The sequence below is a fragment of the Monodon monoceros genome, unplaced genomic scaffold (assembly GCF_005190385.1).
Source record: "Monodon monoceros isolate NGI ecotype Baffin Bay Population unplaced genomic scaffold, NGI_Narwhal_1 Super_Scaffold_21, whole genome shotgun sequence".
In the NCBI taxonomy this organism is placed as follows: domain Eukaryota; kingdom Metazoa; phylum Chordata; class Mammalia; order Artiodactyla; family Monodontidae; genus Monodon; species Monodon monoceros.
In genome coordinates this window covers 66,619,176-66,634,168 of record NW_021703778.1, presented here as the reverse complement: position 1 = coordinate 66,634,168, position 14,993 = coordinate 66,619,176, and the positions used below count along the sequence as shown (strand labels likewise).

Sequence of the window (14,993 nt, the reverse complement as noted above, 5' to 3'; positions counted from 1 at the left end):
AATATGATAAAGGTCATGTATGAAAAATTCAAAGCAAACATCATACTGAATGGTGAAAGATTGAAAGCTTTTCCCCTAAGATTAGGAACAAGACAAAGATGCCTTTGCCACTTCTATTCAACATAGTATTGGCAATTTTAGCCAGAGCAAATAGGCAAGAAAAAGAAAAGGCATTAAAACTGAAAGGAAAAAGTAAAATTATCTGTTTGCAGATAATACGATCTTTTATGTAGAAAACTCCTAAAAATAAAAAACCAAACTGCTAGAGCTAATATACCAATTTGGTAAAGTTACAGGATACAGAATCAACACAAAAAATCCGTTGTTTTTGTACACTAACAATGAACAACCCCAAAATAAGACAATCTCATTTACAATCGCATTTTTAAAAGGAATAAAATACTTAGTAAAACATTTAACCAAGAAGACAAAAGATTTGTACTGAAAACTACAAAACACTGCTGAAAGAAATTTTATAAAGACCTAAATAAATGGAAAGACATCCCACATTTATGGATTGGAAGACTTGATATTGTTAACATGACAATACCACCGATAGAAGTACAAAGATTCAATGCAATTTCTGTAGAAGTCCCAGTGGCATTTTTTGCAGAAATAGAAAAGCCCACTCTAAAATTCATATGGAATCTCAAAGAATCCCAAATAGCCAAAACAATCTGAAAAAGCAGAACGAAGTTGCAGGACTCACACTTTTCTGATTTCAAAGCTTACTACAAAGCCATAGTGTAGTACTGACATAAAGTTAGTTTTCAGGGTTCTTTCAGAGGAAATTGTTCCATACATAGCTGTAGTAGTGACATAAAGTGAAAGAGAATAGAGAGTCCAGAAGTAAACCCTCAAATATATGGGCAATAGAAATTTGACAAGAGCAACAGGATCATTCAATGGGGAAATGACAGTCTTTTCAACAAATGGTGCTAGGGAAACTGGATATCCACATGCAAAAGAATGAAGTTAGACCCTTACCTAATACCATATACAAAAATTAATTCAAAACTCTTAGAAGGAAATATAAGGGAAAAGCTTCATGACTTTGGATTTGACAATGATTTCTTTGATATGATACCAAATGCAGGAGCAACAAAAGAAAAATTAGATAAACTGGACTTTGTCAAAAGTAAAAACTTTTGTGTATCAAAGGACACTAACAACAGAGTGAAAAGACTAACCACAGAATGGGAGAAAAATATTTGCAGATCATGTCTCCAGTAAGGGAGTAATAGATAAAATATATTAAAAACTCCTACAACTCAACAACAACAAAAATAAACCACTTGATTCAAAAATAGGCAAAGGACTTAGACATTTCCCCAGAGAAGATATACAAATGGCCAAATAAGCGCATCATTCAACATCATTAATGATTAGTAAAATGCAGTTCAAAACCACAATGAGATACCACTTCACACTCATTATGATGGCTATTATTTAAAAAAAACTGAAAAATAACAGGTATTAGGTAGAATATGGAGAAATTAGAATCGTCATGCATTGCCGGTGGGAATGTAAAATGGTGCAGCCACTGTGGAAAACAGTTTGGCAGTACCTCAAAAAGTTAAAGAATTACCATATGATCTAGCAATTCCACCCGTAGGTATACACTCTGAAGAATTGAAAGCAGGGACTCAAACAGATATTTGTACACTTACGTTTGCCGCAACATTCTTCATAACAGCCAAAAGGTAAAAGCAAGCCAAAGTTACATCAACAGAGTAATGGATAAACAAAATGTGGTATATATGTACAATGGAATATTATTCAGTCTTAAAAGGCAGGCAATTCTGATACATGCCATAGTATGGATGAACCTTGAAAACGTTATGCTAAATGAAATATGCCAGTCACAGAAGGATAATAGTATGATTCATTGAATGTAGAATAGAGGTGCCAGGGCTAGGGAAAGAGGAATGGGGAATTACTGTTTAATTGGTACATTTTCTGTTTTGGATGATTTCTAAAGTTCTAGAAATAGTGGCGATGGTTGCATAATATTGTGAGTTTACTGAATGCTGCTGAATTGTACACTTAAATTATTAACATGGTAAATTTTCCATATATTTTACCAGCATAAACAAACTTTTTTTTTTTTAAATAAGTGAAAATCAGTATCTGCCTGAAGCTTTCATAAACAAAGAGAGTAGGCAAGAACGATGACTCTGAGATGCTCGGTCACTCAGCTTCTCCATCCCATTACCAGGTGGTGGTATGATTTGCTAGCAAGACATCCATTCCCCAAGTCTCCCCAGCCACATAACACTGAGAAGCAGAAAAAACTCAATGGTGGGGAAGCATCTTTTTCCTATATTTAACCTGCACTGAACCACTTTCCTGTGTATGGAAGCATGCAGTCATTCAGACGGGGTTAACTAATGAGTTAGTAGGTGGCATTATGAAAGTCTCTGTTGATAATTACTTAGACCCTCTAATTTCAGGAATATGATACCCTTACAAATGTTGAGATTATTGAAAGAATATATCAACATTTCACAGCGACTCAGCTGCATTTTTGAGACCAAAATGTAAAATGCCCAGAAGTACTGGAGTGCTCTCTGGTTTCTTCTCCCTGCTGAGACACGGGTGGGCACCTCTGCGGCCGCCCTGCAGGTCTCCCTCCGTGGGGAGGCCCCGCCCACTTTCCACACACAGGCCTAGAGCCACAGCATCTGGCCTTGGCCCTGCATCATCCTGCTCCTTTTCTGAAAACAAAGCCCCTCCCTCTAGGAACCGTCCAGTCCTTTTCTTCTCCCCAACACAGTTTCACCTTCCTCCAGCATCTTTTTGTTTTCCAACATTGTCTTCCTTTGTATTTTTCTTCCTCCCTGACTTTTTGAGAGGCTTAAACTTATGGGGTGACCACCAAGTAAGCGGTCCCACAACTGACTTATGTACAACATAGTGCAGAGTTGCCTCCTTTTCATGTGAGGCCGTACATGATAAACCAAAATGGAACAGAAGCCATGAAAAGCCCATCAGACGATTCACACGCAAGCAATACAAGCTGAGCCTAGTTTTTCCAACACTCAGTTTTAAAAACGGTGGCCCCAGCTGCCTCTTGGAGCCCTCTCTCTCTCTCTCTCTCTCTCTCTGTTCTCCCACCTCTCCCTGGCGCTGCCACAGGCACAGGAAGCCCACACCTGGGGCTGTCCCCAGACAATGACAGGTCAGAAAACTGCCGTGCCAAGGGCAGCCTCTAGGGAGTAGTTTCAGTGAAGAAACGACATTATAAACCCTTGCTGGATTTGTAGAGAACTACCCCCACTACCACAATCACCTCCCTATGGGTTTAAAAAAGCTTCTTTAGTTCTCCTGAAAAGTTAAGGCCTATTTGTAATGGCTTCTATGGGTTAAAAAAATAACTCACAACAATTCTAAAGTTCCAACTGCTGCCTTTTTATAAAGCAGTTTTTAAGTTAAAATATCCTTAACCATGGTATTTCTGGAAATAAGCTTAGAAGGGATGTTTCTTTTCCTCTTTGTGCTCTTTTGAATTGTCCCCAAATTCTACAGTAAACATACAAAGAATTTTGCTTCTTTGTTTGAAACATATGCACACAAACATTTCTTTCAAAGGAGGACTGCCTAGATACAGCATCTCCTTGACATTCACAGATTTGACAACTGCCATCTTAACTATTTGAAAAGTCTGAATGGCCCCGAAATGTGCTACAGTGTAATATTCTGCAGCAGCGTGAACATGAATCTCACCTCAGGGCTCACGTGTAGAAGTGAGTCACACGGCCGGTGACCAGTCTACTAGGCACCCATCGCTCACACCTCAGCCAAGTTTTGTTGTTCTCTACTTACCTTCATTAAGGATCTGAGAAAACAGCTTAACGTTTTCATTTGTACTTTACTGCATTTCATGAGGGAAAAATATATGTGTGTGTGTGTGTGTATATATGTGCCATATATGTGTGTGTGTGTGTGTGCATGCCCAGGTGGCTTCTAAAACTCCTAAGATTCTTAAAGGTTTCAGGGCATGTATTTCATAAATGTCAGTCTAACGCATTACATCAACAGCATTCTATAGAGAGCAGGGAATAACACTGATTTGTTGAAGTTACTAGATCACTTTATACACTATATAAATTAAACAAAGCAGTAATTGGGAAGTATGCATAAATAATCCATGTTTTGTTTTACTCCCCCAAAACAAATATATAAAGGTACTACATTAAGTTAAAAAACTCAAACAATATAAAAGAGATGAAAAATTGTCCCAGTTCCATTTCTTTCTGAATCCCACTACCCACTAAGATAGTCACTGTGGACAGGTGTACACTGCTCAAGAATTTTAATGCACGTATTTTTTAATATTATATAAATGGAAGAATTCATGGAACAATTCTCTATATATACTTCCATGGATAGTGTTTGACGCTACAGTATTTTGTAGCTTTCTTTCTGTGGCCTAGCTGTTGATCAGTTTTATCTTTCTTAAATGTTACATAGCACAGTGTATTAAACCAATGCCCTACTGGTGGACATATAAGTTATTTCTGATTTTTTTGCAATAGCAATGTTTCCATGAATATGTTTTACATATGTTACTGTCCACATTCACAAATGAAATTACTATGTCTAAAAAAAAGCCCATTAAAAATGGTGATCACTATCCTCCGAAAACAACTGTACCAATTTATACTCCTAACAGCAATATATGAGAGTGCCCACCTTACGAAACTTTCACTAACAATGTATATTATCTGTCTTTATCATCTTGACTAATTTTGCTTTACTTACACTTTCTCAAATATAAGTGAGACTTAGTATTTTTCCAGATGTTAAACTGACCATGTGCATTTCTTTCTTATTCATGTATTTTGCCCAAGTACTTTTTTTCATATATGTTACAAATATTAGTTTCAAGTTTATCATCTTTTCTACTTTGTTTATGGCATCTTTTACCATTATACAGTTAAATTTATGAATTTCTAGCCTTCATGATATACTTACAAAGCTCTCTCCTATAACACGATCAAAAAGATGTTTTACTATAATGCCCTTGTGGTTTTATTTTTCACACTAAATCTTGAAGTCTCAAATTAATCTGGCAAAACATATGAGTTAGGAATGAAATTAATGATTCCCACATAAATTTTCATTTACACTAATACAACCTATTGACTAATTTCTTATTTTCTCCACTAATTTCAAGTATCTCCTTTGCCATTTAGTAAATTCCCATATACATAGTACTTCCTGGACACTACCTATGTCATCTCTGTCCTGCTCCATTATTTTTGTTTTAAAACTTTTTTAGTTCCTCTTAAGAATATCTGCTTACAGAAGAACTTCTGAACTAATTAGAATAAATGTAAGAAGTAATTTGGGGGAAAACTACATCTCTGTCATACTGGGTCTTCCCATCCAAGAATGTGACATGGCTCTGTTAATTCTAGCTTTTTCTGTCCTTTTATAAAGTTTTATAATTTCTTCATCTAGGTCTTGCATATTTCTCAATAAATTTATCCTCAAGTACTTTTGAGTTTTTAATACAACTGTGAATAGGATCTTTTGCTATGTATAAGAAAGCAGTTGTTTTTTGCCTATTTTCTATTTGGCCATCTTACTAAGCTTTTTAGCTCCACATTAAGCATTTATTTATCAAATCAATATCTGTGTTTATTTTTTGTTAACTGAGGGCTAGGAAAGCAGCTCTTCTGCGTTCCAGAGATAGCTAAGGCTAAACATTCTTTCATAATTTCCAACTGATTCTCTTGAAATGTTCTAGGTATGTAATAATCTGGTCTTTCCTCTTCACTACTTATTCTTATTTCTTTTCCTTGTCTACTGCCTTGTCCCACAGCAGCAGTCCTCCTGGCTGATTCCTGACTGTAACGGAAAGTCATTAGTGCTTCACTATTAACTGTGATGATCACTGACAGCTTTTGATAGATAATCCTCAACAAGTTAAGAACATGTCTATTCCTATGATAATAGGGCTTTTTTTTTCTTCTTTTAATCAGTCATGAATTCACAATTTTATCAAAACCTATTTGGGCATTTTGATTTTTCTTCTCCCAATAAATTATACTTTCTAATATTAAATCAGTCTTGCATTACTGAAATAAATCCTACTTGATCTCTGTATATTACTGTTTTAGGACTACTGGATTCTATCTGCTAACATTTTATTTAAGATTCTTTAATTTATAGTATTAGTAAGATAAAGCTACATTTTTTTTCCTTTCGGATGGTATCTTTGTTAGGGTTTAGACACGGGGTTATTTTCGCCTCCCATACACCCTTTCAGTTAAATGATTTCAAATGACAGTGGTCTTTCTCACCATCACCTTTCCTTTTTAAATGAAAACTAACCTTAACAATTACAGATCCAAAAAGCACATAAGTAATTCTAGCCAAGTAGATGTCTAAGCATGTAAAAGCAAGCCTTATCAGGTAATCACACATCTCCATCCCCATTTAATAAACAAATGTGTATTACTCAACTAAAATTCATCACACTATGGACTGTCCAAGAAAAACGACTGCCCTTAATTGATATTAGTGGTAAACAAAAAGAGAATGAAGTGTTACCACACCCCATCATATACTTTTAAAAGCTGACGTAAGCTATTTATTTGTTTATTTTTTACTGAAGTGTATTTGATTTACAATACTGTCTGGGTTTCAGGTGCACAGCAAAGCGATTCAGTTATACATACGCATATATCGATTTTTTCAGATTCCTTTCCCTTATAGGTTATTACAAAATATTGAATATAGTTCCCTGTGCTATACAGTAGGACCTTGTTGGTTATCTACTTTATATATAGTAGTGTGTATATGTTAATCCCAAACTCCTATTATAATTTATCCCTTGCCCCGCTTTCCCCTTTGGTAACCTTAAGTTTGTTTTCTACGTCTGTGGGCCTATTTCTGTTTGGTATATAAATTCATTAGTATCTTTTTTTTTTAGATTCCACATATAAGCAATATATGGTATTGGTCTTTCTCTGTTGGCTTACTTCACTTAGTATGATAATCTCTAAGTCCATCCATGTTACTGCAAATGGCATTATTTTTTATGGCTGAGTAATATTCTATTGTATATATGTACCACATCTTCTTTATCCATTCCTCTGTTGATGGACATTCAGGTTGCTTCCATGTCCTGGCTATGGTAAATAGTGCTGCAGTGAACATTGGGGTGCATATATCTTTCAAATTATGGTTTTCTCCAGATATATGCCCAGGAGTGGGATTGCTGGTCATATGGTAGTTCTAGTTTTACTTTTTTAAGGAACCTCCATACTGTTGTTCATAACGGTTGTAACCAATTTACATTCCTACCAACAGTGCAAGAGGGCTCCCTTTTCTCCACACTCTCTCCAGCATTTACTGTTTGTAGACTTTTTGATGATGGCCATTCTGACTGGTGTGAGGTGATACCTCATTGTAGTTTTGATTTGCATTTCTCTAATAATTAGAGATGTAAGCATGTTTTCATGTGCTTTTTGGCCATCTGTACGTCTTCTTTGGAGAAATGTCTGTTTAGATCTGCCCATTTTTTGATTGGGTTGTTTGGTGTTTTTGTTATTGAGCTGCATGAGCTGTTTGTATATTCTGAAGATTAATCACTTGTCAGTCGCTTCATTTGCAAATATTTTCTCCCATTGTGAGGGTTGTCTTTTTGTTTTCTTTATGGTTTCCTTTGCTGCACTGAAGGTGTTAAGTTTAATTAGGTCCCGAAGGTGTTAAGTTTAATTAGGTCCCATTTATTTTTGTTTTCATTACTGTAGGAGGTGGATCCAAAAGGATTTTGTTGCCATTTATGTTAAAGAGTGTCCTGCCTATGTTTTCCTCTAAGAGTTTTACAGTATCCAGTCTTACATTTAGGTCTTTAATCCATTTTATTTTTGTGTATGGCGTTAGAGAATATTCTAGTTTCATTCTTTCATACATAGCTGTCCAGTTTTCCCAGCACCACTTATTGAAGAGACTGTCTTTTTTCCATTTCATAGATTAGTTGACCATAGGTGCATGGGTTTATCTCTGGACTTTCTATCCTGTTCCATTGATCTATATTTGTTTCGGGTCCAGTACCATACTGTTTTGATTACTGTAGCTTTGTAGTACAGTCTGAAGTCAGGGAGCATGATTCCTCCAGTTCCATTTTTCTTTCTCAGGACTGCTTTGGCTATTTGGGGTCATTTGTGATTCCATTAAAATTGTAAAACTTTTTGTTCTAGTTCTGTGAAAAAGGCCATTGGTAATTTAATAGAGATTGCATTGAATGTGTAGATTGCTTTGGGTAGTACAGTCATTTTGATAATACTGATTCTTCCAATCCCAGAATGTGGTATATCTTTCCATCTGTTTGTGTCACATTCAGTTTCTTTCATCATCGTCTTATAGTTCTTGGAGTATAGGTCTTTTGCCTCCTCAGGTAGGTTTATTCCTAGGTACTTGGTTCTTTTTGATGTGATGGTAAATGCGACTGTTTCCTTAATTTCTCTTTCTGATCTTTGGTTGTTAGTATATAGGAATGCAAGAGATTTCTGTGTATTAATTTTGTATCCTGCAACTTTACCAAATTCACTGATGAGCTTTAGTAGTTTTCTAGTAGCATCTTTAGTATTTTCTATGCATAGTATGTCATCTGCAAACAGTGACAGTTTTACTTCTTCTTTTCCAATTTGGATTCCTTTTATTTCTTTTTCTTCTCTGATTGCTGTGGCCAAGACTTCCAAAACTATGTTGAATAAAAGTGGGGAGAGTGGACATCCTTGTCTTGTTCCTGATCTTAGAGGAAATGCTTTCAGCTTTTCACCATTGAGTGTGATGTTAGCTGTGGGTTTGTCATATATGGCTTTTATTATGTTGAGGTAGGTTCCCTCTAGGCCCACTTTCATGAGTTTTTATCATAAATGGGTGTTGAATTTTGTCAAAAGCTTTTTCTGCATCTATTGAGATGATCATATGGTTTTTATTCTTCAATTTGTTAATGTGGTATATCACACTGATTGATTTGAGGATATTGAAAAATCCTTGCATCCCTGGGATAAATCCCACTTGATCATGGTGTATGATCCTTTTAATGTATTGTTGGATTTGTCTTGCTAGTATTTTGTTGAGGATTTTTGCAGCTATGTTCATCAGTGACATTAGCCTGTAAGTTACTTTTTTGTGGTACCTTTGTCTGGTTTTGGTTATCAGGGTGATGATGGCCTCACAGAATGAGTTTGGGAGTGTTCCTTCCTCTGCAGTATTTTGGAATAGTTTCAGAAGGATAGGTGTTAACTCTTCTCTAAATGTTTGATAGACTTTGCCTGTGAAGCCATCTGCTCCTGGACTTTCGTTTGTTTGAAGTTTTAAAATCAGAGTTTCAATTTTGGTGCTTATAATAGGTCTGCTCGTATTTCCTGTTTCTTCCTGGTTCAATCTTGGAAGTTTGTACCTTTCTAAGAATTTGTCCATTTCTTCTAGGTTGTCCATTTTATTGGCACATAGTTGCTTGTCTCTTATGATCCTTTGTATTTCTATGGTGTCCACTGTAACTTCTTTTTCATTTCTATTATTTTTTTGAGCCCTCTCCCTTTTTTTCTTGATGAGTCTGGCTGAAGGTTTATCAATTTTGCTCATCTTCTCAAAGAACCAGCTTTTAGTTTCCTTGTTCTTTTCTGTTATTTTCTTCCTCTCTATTTCATTTATTTCTGCTCTGATCTTTATGGTTTCTTTTCTTCTACTAACTTTGGGTTTTGTTTGTTCTTTCTCTAGTTGCTTTAGGTGTAAGGTTAGGTTGTTTACTTGAGATCCTTCTTGTTTCCTAAGAAGAAAACTTCCCTCTTAGAACTGCTTTTGCTGTGTCCCATAAGTTTTGTATCATCCTGGCTTTCATTTTCATTTGTCTCCAGGTACTTTTTGACGTCCTCTTTGATTTCTTCAGGGATCCATTGGTTGTTTGACAGCATACTGTTTAGCCTCCATATGTTTGTTTTTTTAGTTTTTTCCTTGTAGTTGATTTCTAATCTTACAGCATTGTGGTCAGAAAAGAAGCTTGATATGATTTCAGTTTTTTTAAATTTACCAAGGCTTGCTTAGTTGCCCAACATGTGATTATCCTGGAGAATGTTCCATGTGCACTTGAGAAGATGTATTCTGCTGCTTTCGGGTGGAATGTTCTGTAAATGTCAATCCATCTGGTCTAATGTGTCATTTAAGGCCTGTGTTTCCTTATTTATTTTCTGTCTGCATGATCTGTCCATTGATGTAAGTGGGGAGTTAAAGTCCCCCACTATTATTGTGTTACTGTTGATTTCTCCTTTTATGGCTATTAGCATTTGCCTTATATATTGAGGTGCTCCTATGTTGAGTGCATATATGTATTTACAATTGTTATATCTTCTTGGATTGATTCCTTGGTCATTTTGTAATATCCTTCTTTCTCTTGTAACAGTCTTGTACAGTCTATTTTGTCTGATATGAGTATTGCTACTCCAGCTTTCTTTTGATTTCCATTTGCATGGAATAGCTTTTTCCATGTCCTCACTTTCAGTCTGTATGTGTCCCTAGATTTGAAGTGGGTCTTTTGTGGACAGCATATATATGGGTCTTGTTTCTGTATCTATTCAGCCAATCTGTGTCTTTTGGTTCAAGCATTTAATCTGTTTATGTTTAAGGTAATTATCAGTATGTTCTTATTGCCATTTTGTTAATTATTTTGGATTTGTTTTTGTAGGTCTTTTTTCTTCCCTTCCTCTTTTGTTCTCTTGTGATTTGATGACTATCTTTAGTGTTGTGTTTGGACTGCTTTTTCTTTTTCATGTGTCTATTATAGATTTTTGGTTTGCAGCTACATTGAGGTTTTGATATATGTATCTATATATTATATATATATAAAAAATATATATAATATATGTATCTATATATACATACAGGATTAAGTTGCTGGTCTCTTAATTTCAAATGCATTTGTACTCTCCTCACGATTGCTGATTTTGATATCATATTTGTGGTTTGATGATTTCCTACCTTTACTGTATGTTTACCTTTATTGGTGAGCTTTCCCATTCGTAATTTTCTCATTTCTAGCTGTGGCCTTTTCCACCTAGAGAAGTTCCTTTTGCATTTGTCATAGAACTGGTGGTGCTGAATTCTCTTAGCTTTTGCTTGTCTGTAAAGCTTTTGATTTCTCTGTTGAATATGAACGAGAGCCTTGCTGGGTTGAGTATTCTTGGTTGTAGGTTTTTCCCTTGTATCACTTTAAGTATATCATGCCACTCCCTTCTGGCCTGCAGAGTTTCTGCTGAAAAATCAACTGATAACCGTATGGGGATTCCCTTGTATGTTATTTGCTGCTTTTCACTTGTTGTTTTTAATATTTTCTTTTTGTCTTTAATTTTTGTCAATTTGATTAATATGTGTCTTGGTGTGTTCCTCCTTGGGTTTATCCTGTATGGGATTCTCTGCACTTCCTGGACTTGACTGTGTTTCCTTTCCCATGTTAGGGAAGTTTTTGGCTATTATCTCTCTTCAAATATTTTCTCAGGCCCTTTCTCTCTTCTCCTTCTGGGACCCATATCATGCGAATGTTGGTATGTTTAATGTTACCCTGGAGGTCTCTTAGACTGTCCTCATTTCTTTGCATTCTTCTTATTCTGTTCCACAGCAGTGATTTCCACCAGTCTGTCTTCCAGCTCACTTGTTCGTTCTTCTGCCTCATTTATTCTACTACTGATTCCTTCTAGTGTATTGTTCATCTCTTGTTTGTTCTTTAAAGCTTCTAGCTCTTTATTAAACATTTCTTGTATCCTCTTGGTCTGTGCCTCCATTCTTTTTCCGAGATCTTGGATCAACTTTACTGTTATTACTCTGAATTTTTTTTTTCAAGTAGATTGCCTATCTCCACTTCATTTAGTTGTTCTTCTGGGGTTTTATCTTGTTCTTTCACCTGGAACATATTTCTCTGCAATCTCATTTTATCTAACTTTGTGTGTTTGAGGTCTCTGTTCCCCAGGCTGCTGGACTGTAATTCTTCTTGGTTCTGGTGTCTGCCCCCTAGTGGGTGAGGTTGGTCCAGGGGCTTGTGCAGGCTTCTTGGTGGGAGGGACTGGTGTCTGCCCCCTGGTGGGTGGAGCTGGGTCTTGTCCCTCTGGTGGGCAGGGCCATCTCAGGAGGTGTATTTATAGGTGGCTGTTGGCTCTGGATGACTTTAGGCAGCCTGTCTGATGACAGGTGAGGCTCTGTTCCCACCCTGTTGGTTGTTTGGCCTGAAGTGTGCCAGCACTGAAGCCTGTAGGCAATGTGGGTGGGGTCAGGCCTCTTTGCCAAAATGGTGACCTCCAGGAGAGCTCACACCAATTGAGTATTCCCTGGGGTGTCTGCCACCAGTGTCCTTGTCCCCATAGTGAGCCACAGTCAAACCCCACATCCCCAGGAGACCTTCCAAGACCCTCAGGCAGGTCTGACCCAGGCTCCTATGACTGCTTTGCCCTGGGTCCCAGTGCATGTGAAACCTTGTGTGCGTCCTCCAAGAGTGGAGTCTCTGTTTCCTCCAGTCCTATGGAGCTCCTGCACTCAAGCCCCCCTGGCCTTCAAATCCAAAAGCTCTGGGAACTCCTTCTCCTGATTCCAGACCCCAGGGCTGGGAAGCCTGATATTGGGCTCAGAACTCTCACTCCTGTGGGAATCCCTGTGATATAGTTATTTTCCAGTTTGTAGGTCACCCACCTGCCAGATATGGGATTTGATTATATTGTAGAAGTGCCCCTCCTACCGTCTCATTGTGGCTTCTTCTTTGTCTTTGGGTATAGAATATCTTTTTGGTAGGTTCGAGTCTTTTTTGTTGATGGTTGTTCAGCAGTTAGTTGTGATTTGGTGTTTTTGTGAGAGGAGGTGAGCTCAAGTCCTTCTACTCCACCATCTTGTCTCCAGCCTCTCCCTCATTCTTAAGCAGAAGTTGAGCCCTCCAAGGCGAATGTCTCTGATGCTTCATCATGAAAGATAATTGCCACTGCATGTGCTTCTTTGTCTCTCGAGGCAGCCTGGTTATATTTTTGATGTTGTACTGTTCAGTTACCTCGTGAAAGTCTCTGAAATATGCTGCCTTTTCATCTGGAAATTTTTCTAGCCCTCTGGGTCCTTTACTAGGTGGCTTCTTGATCGTCTGAAAATCTCATTTTGTTGCATTTCGCAGATACTGCATGGTTTAGACATTCTAAAGCTGACAGTAAGCTCTTTAACAAAATGAATTCAAAGGAAAGCCAGCTGAGAATACAGGAAACATGTTTCTAGCCAAACCCTCAACACCTCAGGATGGTCTGGGCCCCCTGATGCTAATACCAAGGAGCCAAGAAAAATACTACTTGGGATATGAGGCAAATTCCATTTGCCACTATTCTTGTTTTAGTACCAGTCAACCACCTAAGTAAGCTGTGTCATACACTCTCCTGGATGGTCTCAAGAAAGGAACATCTCTCAGTATTAGGGCATTAGGTTTAAGTGAAATGTTACAGAGGCAATAAGAGCCATGTATGACCAATTCAGGAGGGGTGGGGGGAATCAGCACTGAAGGAAGGAGGAAAGAAACCTGAGCAAATGAGTGTCTCTGGGTCTTCCAATCAGTCAAAAATCATCTGGACTAACGGTTTTGTTTAACATGAGGAATTATGATTCAAATAGATACCCAGATATAGATATTAAGGAACAGTATTTTTTACTACATTAATATTATTAGTGTTCTTATTAAGATGAAGTCAATCTAATTTAGATTAGATTATATAATTTGAGGCTAATTCCTTTAACTTTCACTGATTTCCCCTCTAAATGGTCAAATAATATTTGTTTTGTGCTTAAGTTAGCCTGTATTCATATGCCATAAATATAAAGGGAAAATGATCTGACAGACACTTGCTACAAGTATACTGTGATATTTTCTTAATCTCAAATAGGCCAAAAACAGTTTTAGAGAAACATACTAGAGCCACATATTTTAGAGGGAAGTGGCATGGATGGGGCTTCCTTAAATTTCTTCTGTACTCCTGTTCAAAATCAACACTGTTGTATAGGTGGAGAACAAAGTGTTTTCATATACATTTTACAGGATAATTTGCTTCTACAGCAGCACCGTCCAGTTGAACTTTCTGCAACAGTGGAAATGTTCTACATCTGTGCTGACCACTGCAGTAGCCACTGGCCCCAGGTGGCTCCCGAGCACTCTAAATACGGCTAGTATAACTGAGCAATGGAATTTGAAATTTCACTTTGATTGATTTAAATTTTAATAGGCACATGTGACTTCATGGTTGCATATTGGACAGTACAGTTTTAGACCAACAGAATCTTCTGTTTTGTAAGAAAAGTTTACATTATATGTATATTAATCATTATGACAATACTCCCTAAAACTTTTAGTGAACATGTAATTCAGGGTAGAAACTTTACTTGCCTTCACTGGAGAGGTACTTAATGACAGAACACATACTAATACTCTTTCTTTTTTCTATCCTAGTTTCTTCTTTCTATGACTAAAAAGAACAATTAGTCATTTTAGTGGTTGGTCAAGGACAGGTCTTCTGCCTTGACTAAAGTAGTTAATACTCATCAAGGAAAAAATCTGTTCAGAAATCTCTGAAAGTAAATGTGAATTTGAATCTTGCAATTAAAAGCAAGATTAAAAGGCTTAGCCAACAGTTATGTCATCAAGAGAGCTCTCAAATTATTAGTCATACAAAAGAGTGAATGACACCATAATTTATAAAACTTTTCTGAGGTTCTTTCTTCCTGTGGTTACTAGTAGAATATCCATAGAATAAATTCTATTTCATTAGATCAGAAAAAGTTTTGTTACAAACTTTCAATTTTAAACTAGTTTTAAAAAGAGGAGAAAGGTGAGAAATATGTTTCACCCGGCAGGTCAGTATCTCTGGCAGGCATTCTTGCCAAACAGAATTTTTTTGTACAAGAAGAGACATTCAGGTTTGACTTTTGTTAACACAAATTAATTACAACAATTATTTGCTATTTCA

The 14,993-nt window shown here is 36.8% G+C and overlaps 1 protein-coding gene across 5 annotated transcripts in view; it reads right to left on the bottom strand.

Annotated features, from left to right (window-relative positions):
• USP3 (ubiquitin specific peptidase 3) overlaps positions 1-14,993 on the bottom strand; it is a 129,039-nt gene that overhangs the window by 18,428 nt on the left and 95,618 nt on the right. The window lies entirely within an intron of this gene.